The sequence below is a fragment of the Neomonachus schauinslandi genome, chromosome 8 (assembly GCF_002201575.2).
Source record: "Neomonachus schauinslandi chromosome 8, ASM220157v2, whole genome shotgun sequence".
Taxonomy (NCBI): Eukaryota; Metazoa; Chordata; class Mammalia; order Carnivora; family Phocidae; genus Neomonachus; species Neomonachus schauinslandi.
In genome coordinates, this window is record NC_058410.1 from 32,025,886 (window position 1) to 32,033,752 (window position 7,867).

Here is a 7,867-nt window from a genome sequence, read left to right on the forward strand (position 1 = left end):
TCTAGTAGCATAAATTATCCTGCCTAATACCACTGGATACTTTGTGCTATTATTAATTTCTGTTGGAAAATTATTCTACACATACCCCTACAGAGGCTAAAGTTATATATAGACTCGACAAAAATGTACTTATTCACTCCTCATTCATTAATTCCCTCATTCCACATTTACATTACTCTGTGTCAAGTGCTCCATGAGGCACTGAGGGTGCAAAGAGAAAAGAAATGGTCCTAGACTTCGATGAGTCCAGTGGAAAAGATAAATATATAAACAGAGAAAAACCATGTGAAAGAAGAAAATTCCACAGCACTGCCTCTTTTAATAAGGAAGACGGTTTTCTTTTTAGCAATTTCTTATCAGAGATCAAAGTAATACAAAAGACATAGGCATTTCAGGATGTCACAAGAGCAGGGTTCCTATGATACCTCAATGCTGGTTACCAAATATCACAACATCATAATGAACAGGGGGCTCGAGCTGTTTGATCTTGAAGCCTCTGTACAGGCAGTGATGGTGGGCAGAGTATCCGGAAGGAACAGATGTGCCCTAGACACTTCTTCCAGTCTTGGCAGAAAAGGATAACAATGACATACATGCTCTTCTGCCCCCAGAAACTCTTGGAAAATGTCTGGTGCATCAACTGATGGGTCACTGTTAGCCTTAGTTTCACCAAAGGCGGGTAGGTCTAAATAAGCAAAGAAAACTGTGTGATGTTGTTCTTTTAGGGCACCTTTACCTTCTATTGGTCTCATTAAATAGAGTATCTTAATGAAGGTAGAGAGTTAGATCAAGAGCCTACCACTCTCAAGTTATCTTACCACATGGTTACTGAGGCTGATATTTTAATGGACTCAAATCTTTCCATTAGAGATAAAACCAAAGGTTTGAGTGAAGATGCTTACTTGAGATAATGCACATTACTGAAATTCATTCACACCCATGCAAAGTGGAATCCATCAACCACACTATAAAGGCTGGTATCAAATTCTCTTCTGTTTACACACGACGGGAGAGCTAGAAAGCAGTTGGAGAGAATGTGCCAAGAAAAGTCGAGAATGTGGAAGCCGAGGCCTGTGAAAATGGAACATAAATTTCATCAACTTCATAGTTTGGTTTGGGATTGACCATGCAGCTCTAAGTGTGTGTTAAGTTGATGCTGTTTGTTCAAGCTGAGTACCGTGTGCGGCTGGATCCCACCAGTTAAGTAAGGATCACATCATGTTGCAAAAGTGAACCCTGCTATGCATAATTATAAAGATTTCATTTGCTTTTTTTAAACAAAGGACTGTGTTAACTCAAGATTATTTACAGACAAAGAATAATGTTTAAAGGTAAGTAGGGCCTCCAAAGAGGACCACCTGAGTTCAAATCCTGGATCCTTCTCTTCCAAGGCTGTATGATTTTGAGAATGCAACCTGACTGCTCTGTGCCCAGGTTCTCACCTGTAAAAATGAATGAGACAAACTGAGGGTTGCTAGGGGGGAGAAGAGTGGGGGGATGGGGTAACTGGGTGATGGACATTAAGGAGGACACAGGATGTAATGAGCACTGGATATTATATAAGACTGATGAATTACTGACCTCTACCCCTGAAACCAGTAATACATTATATATTAATTGGATTTAAGTAAAAATAAATAAATTAAAAAAAAATGAAAGAGACTAGTACCTAACTTAGAGGAGGGCTGTGATGGTTAAAAGAGAGACTACAGAAGGGCTCTTAATACAAAGAAAGCTCTCAATTCATATCTGTTATAATTATTTTCTGTACAAGACTGCAAATGTCATCCAAAGTCATGGAATTGACTTACTTGAGACAAAATTAGGCATGTTCTGGTAAAAAGGAAGACTGGCCAACTTAGTAGGATAATTAGACATTTACATTGTACTCTGCAAGCTATTCTAGAATATTTTACACTTTTACAAGCACCATGAAATATGATATCAGTATCAAACCCTAGAAATATCTGAAGAACATGCTAGCATCACAGGAACCTTCCTGAAAACTTACAAAATGAGCTGCTCAAATATTGATATCAACGTGTCTAAATAGTAGAGGAGATGGAAGGTAGGTTGAGGTAAAGTCCAAAGAGACCTGAGGCTAGTAAAAATTTCTTTCATGTCTCCTTTATGAACACTCTGTGTTACACACCAATATGTAAATACAGAAAGTTTTCATAAAAAATTCCAAGATAGATGCTCCAGGCAATTTCACTTTGTTCATTCTGGAGTATCACCCACAGCAATCTGGCATGGTTTCCCAGAGATTCAGTTACTCCAATTTGAGAAGCATGACAACAGGAAATATAAACAGAATTCCAATTATCATACTGCCCCTGAGATAGATTACACAAATTATTTCACACACAGTTGTGAAATAGGAGGCCCAGTGGGGATAAATCTTGAATATTCTGGCTCTGATTATTCTCATGTGTATCAAAAATTTGAAAAGACTTAAAAGGTGATTAAGTATACTTTTCACCTGCAGAATTTTATTTTTTAATGTATTCAGAAGGTATATCTGATTCCCAACATAAATGAAAGCTATCATATTGATCCTCAATTAATGCCTCAGGCTGCCCAAATTACTCTTCTTAAATTAAGTTTTCAGGTTTTTGTAGAAAGAACATTTTACACTATATAGTTTTAAAATATATGATAATTTGTTTTTTCTTTAATTTTTTTAGTTGATCATGTTAGACCATGGAAAGGACAGGGAGATATGGGACATACCTAAAAGAAATAAGCAAACCCAGTTAAGTTTTGACATTCTTTTACAAAGCAGGGGGGAAAAAGCAGTAACTGGACAATAATAACTTTAAAAAGCTAATTAACAAAATACTGATAAAAAACACCAATAACAAAGTACTGATTTTAACAATTTATATATTTCTCCAGCTCTTTTGAAAGACCCTGCTCATATCTCTCAATGAGAAGCATTAAATATCTGCTCTGATCAGTTGGACCTTTCCTAACTCCTTGTGGAATTATGCAGGGTATGTGGTATCTCTTCGGGCATATAAAAGGTCTTGGATGATTTCCATCAGTACTTTCAAAATATGAAAATGGACTAGTTTAATTGCAGAGTTAATTCATGGATATCATTTTGGCAGGGGCACAAGGGTAAAAAATAATCTCTCTCCACGGAAACCAAATACAATAAGGAAATTCTAATTGAATCATGTGTCACATGGATATGAGCCATATTGTTTTGGTCATGGACATTTATTTTCCATCACCTTTTTAAAAATAAGGTATCACATTACAGTTAAATTCCAAAGGTGTTTCTTCATCACAAATCAAATTAAAGAAAATTAATTTATCAAAATAACCATATGGATTTTTGGATAAACATGTTGAGTTAAATACACAGGTTTATCATTGCTTCAACCCAAAGCCCCTCTAAACTATCATTAAAGGACTTAAACAAGCATAAAGTCATGAGGATAAAAATAAGAGAAGATTAAAATAGATGAGAGATGGGGCAGAACTGAACCATCCTTCCAATTGCTTAGACCCAATTAGGTCCACTGTTTTGCTTCTACTTATATCCTATCTGTTGGGAACTCCTGTTGATCTACCATGAAAATATATTCCGAATTTTGCCATTCTCACCATTTTGACTTTACCATTTGACTACCACATTAGTCAAGGCGACCATCATATCTTGCCTAGATTCCTGGAGTAATTTCTTCCCTGGCCTTCCCTGACCCACTATGGCACATTCTCAGCATAGCAGCCAGATTGCTTCTTTCAACAATGTCATGTCTTTGAACAACATCACTCGTGTTTAAACACTCTACTGTTCCCCTTCACTGAGAGGAGAAGCCTAGTTCTCACAATGGCCCACGATGCCTTACCTGGTCTGGACCCCCATTCCTGTCCTCCTCATGACTTTATCTTCCCACTCCTGCCCTTGCTAGCCCTCTTGGGCCATAAGGGCCTCCTGCCTCAAACATACTGGCTACACCCCTGCCTCAGGTTTCATGGGCTGCTCCTTCTGCCTGGGGTGCACTGCTCCCCAAAATCACACACTTCAAATGTATGCTGTAACTTCACTTTCTCATCGATACTTTTTCCCACACATCTAAAGTGCAATCCCAATCTTTATATATCTGATATCCATTAGTCTGCTTCATTTCCTTTCCATAGTATTTAACATTCTCTAACACACTATATAATTTACTTATTATGCATAATATCTGTCTTACCTATAGAACGTAAACTCCTGAGAGCAGGAATTTTTGAACACTTTTCATCTCCACTGTATCACTTACATCTACAATATTTAACCCAACAGGTACTCACAATAACACTGTCAGGTAAATTGCAGAATGACCAGTTAACTTTGAATTTCAGGTAAACAGCAGATAATGTTTTAGCACAGATACATCCCATCTGCTGTTTATCTAAAATTCAAATTTAACTGGGTATCCCATTATTTTATTTGCTAAATCTGGCCATCCTAACTTAAAAATGTTTGTCAAATGAATGAAGAAGAATTTTGGAGGCCAGAAAGCTGAGGGAATAATGGTAAATAACTTAGCAACTTACAGAAAATTAAACTTTCAATGTCAACAGGGCTGGAGTAAAAGAGAACAGGAAGGAGGAAGCCATGAGAGAGAGATGATCTGTGGCACAGATTCCTGGAAACTATAAGGAATTAAAGGCATTAAGTGCTCCCAAAGTATGGGGTATAAAAATGCATGGGAGTGGACAGTGGGGCAACTAAAAACAGGAGGATTAGATTGAAGTCTTTCAAAGAAACAGACATTTAAAACTACCCGCACGCTGACGAGATAGATGACTGCCTGTTTTTCTCAAGCACAGAAGTAAACGTTTACCTTTCAGAGAAAATGTAGCATAAAAGTACAGTAGACAAAACTGAACAGGAATTTTGATAACATGTAAGAGAAATTCATTATAAAAACTCTTAGCAAAAAATGTACAGGGACTTCCTTAGCCTGATAATGGATATCCACAAAAACCTATAGTAAGCATAATACTTAATGGTGGAATAGTGAACATTTACCTGAGAGTTCAGAAATAGAATGAGGGTGTTTGAAAAAACCACATCTATTCATATCCAGTAAAACAATGAAAGAAAAAAAAGAGTAAAACATATAAGAACTAGAATACATGATTGTGAATGTAGAAAATCTAAATGTTTATTGATAACTATTGATAGCATTAATAAGTTGCCAGATATAAAAACCACTTGTATTTGCATATGCTAGCAAAAACGGAAAATGCAGTTTTAAAAAAATGGTAACACAAGAATATAAATTGAATATGTAGGGATAAATCTAACAAAAGATGTGTAAGACTTCTATATAATACTATAGAATATTGCTGAAATTTAAAAGATTTTAATGAGTACTCATGAACTAGTAGAATCAACACTGTAAAACTTTCAATATCCCTAAATTAATTTACAAATTCAATAAAATCCAAATAAAATCGTAATAGGTGTTTCAACAGAAATTGCAAATCTGATACTAAAATTTATATGAAAACACAAAGGGTCAAGAATAGTTAATTCTTGAAGAAAAATAAGGTTGGGGAACTCACACCACCAGATGTCAAGATTTCCTGTGGGGTTACAGTAAATAAGATAGTACGGTATGGACACAAGAACAGACCAGCAGAACAAAAGACAGAAGCTAGAAACAGTCAAATACATGGTCTCTTGATTTATGACAAACAAAAATCAGTTCCATGTAAATAGTGATGTCTAAATATGAAAGGCAAATCCATAAAGATTTAAGCAGATAACATAAAAAAATATCTTCATGAATTAAGGAGGGATGGGTTTCTTAAACAGGACCAAAGAAAGCCTTCACCAGTAAGGAAAACAATGAAAAACTGAATTTCATTAAAATTAAGTGATTTTATTCAACCAAACAGCATTAAGACAGTGAAAAGTCACAGAGTAGGAGAAGATATTAGATATATATTTGATGAAGACCTCATGTTCAGAAGAGAAAGAAACCTAAAAAGTAAATAAATGAATAAATAAGCAAATCATCTTCACTAGACCAATTTTTCTCCATTAAAGAGGATAGCCAAATGGCTGTCTAATAAGCATTTGGGAATGTATTCAAAATAATTAACCTCCAGAGAGATGTCAGTTAAAGCAGGAGTTTACTTCTCACTCATCAGAATGGCTAATATTTAAACAAACAAGCAAGCAAACCTGGTAATACCAAATGTTAGGGAGGATGCAGAGCAAATGCAACATTCCTACATTACTGACAGGAATGTAAATTCGGACAACCACTTTGGAAGAGCTGAAGAACATATATATACCCTAGCAATTCCTGCTCATAACTATATACCAATGGAAATGAATATGTATGTTCACTAAGAGACTTTTGTAAGAATGTCCACAGCAGCAGTATTTGTGATAGCCCCAAATTTGAAACAACCCAATTGTCCATCAATAAACAGACTGGATAAATTGTAGTATAGTCATAAAAATTTTTTTAAAACTACTATACACATGAAAACACGGGTAAGTTTCAGAAATACAATGTCATGCAAAAAAAAAAGTCCATAGACAAAGGATATATACTGTCTGATTCCATGAACCTAAAATTGAAAAACAGGCAAAGCTAATTTATAAACATAGAAGTCAGGATAGAAGCTATCCTAGTCAAGTAGCTGATGCCTTTAGAGAGCTTCAGAAGGTTTCTGGGGCTTTGGTAATATTCTTTGTCTTGATTTAGGTGGTAGTTATGTGCACATGTTTAGTTTGTACCAACTCATCAAGCTCTGTACTTACAATTTGTGCATTTTTCTGTATGTTTATTATATTTAAGTAAACATTTTCCAAATGAAAAAGTATTGCTGAACAAGAAAGAAAGAAGGAAAACCACCCGGGGCCAACCAGGAAGAGGAAGCAGTTAATGGAGGGATAAATGAAGGTTGAGATGAAATCTTCCCCTGAGGGCATTTGCTCATCCCAGGAATTTAGAGTGCAGTGATTTTTAATCTTAGATACTTGCAAGATGGTGAGTTAAAATGTAGATCCTGGCCATAAAGCTGGACCTTTCAGGGTTGGGGGCAGGATAGAGTGTCTAGAAAATATTTATCTCCTGATAAGTATCAAGAAAACTTCGTGGTCTTTGTGTGGGTATTTGGGGGGAGGGGGGAATATTCAAACTACAGGTTTAGGGTTCAAACTTTTTACCTGTGGGATCTAAGAAAGCTCAAGCTAATTAAAGCATTACTAGGTAAATAATATCCCAGGATGCTTGGCTAAAGCAAACAATATCCTATCTGAAGGTATACACACTCATTTCAGATGTCATAAAATTATGCAGATAAAAGTTCTATGGAAGGACTGGTATGACCTCTGGGCTTGTCTGCATGGGGCTGGTGTCCTCTTGTGCTATTTGTACAAATAAACCTGCGGCAGAATTTGTCGGGGGAAAAAAAAAGAGGAAAGTTAAAAAAGAAAATTTGTCTAAAATTTATAGGTAAATTCCACATATTGATATATAAATCTTCAGTTGATGTAAGTGGCAACAGTTGCATTATGTTCTTAAGTAATATGTGGGAAACTGGTTTCTTTTTAGAGCTAAAAAATGAAAAGGGTGAGTCAAATACATAGGAGACTGATATATCTCACAACTGAAAAATTCTAAGAGCATCTATTCTACTCATTAGGTATATGGAGCTTGGAAGGCCTTGATATGTTAGAGTTGGAAAAACCAATATCTGGCCAAATGAAAAGGCAAGTTATTAGGAAGGTGATCATCCAATAAAAGTACAACCGTATATTCTTGGTTGTCATACACATCTTTCTAGAACATATTCCTTATAAGGCCTTTTAAACCTAATAAGCCATTGTGAATGAATTTCT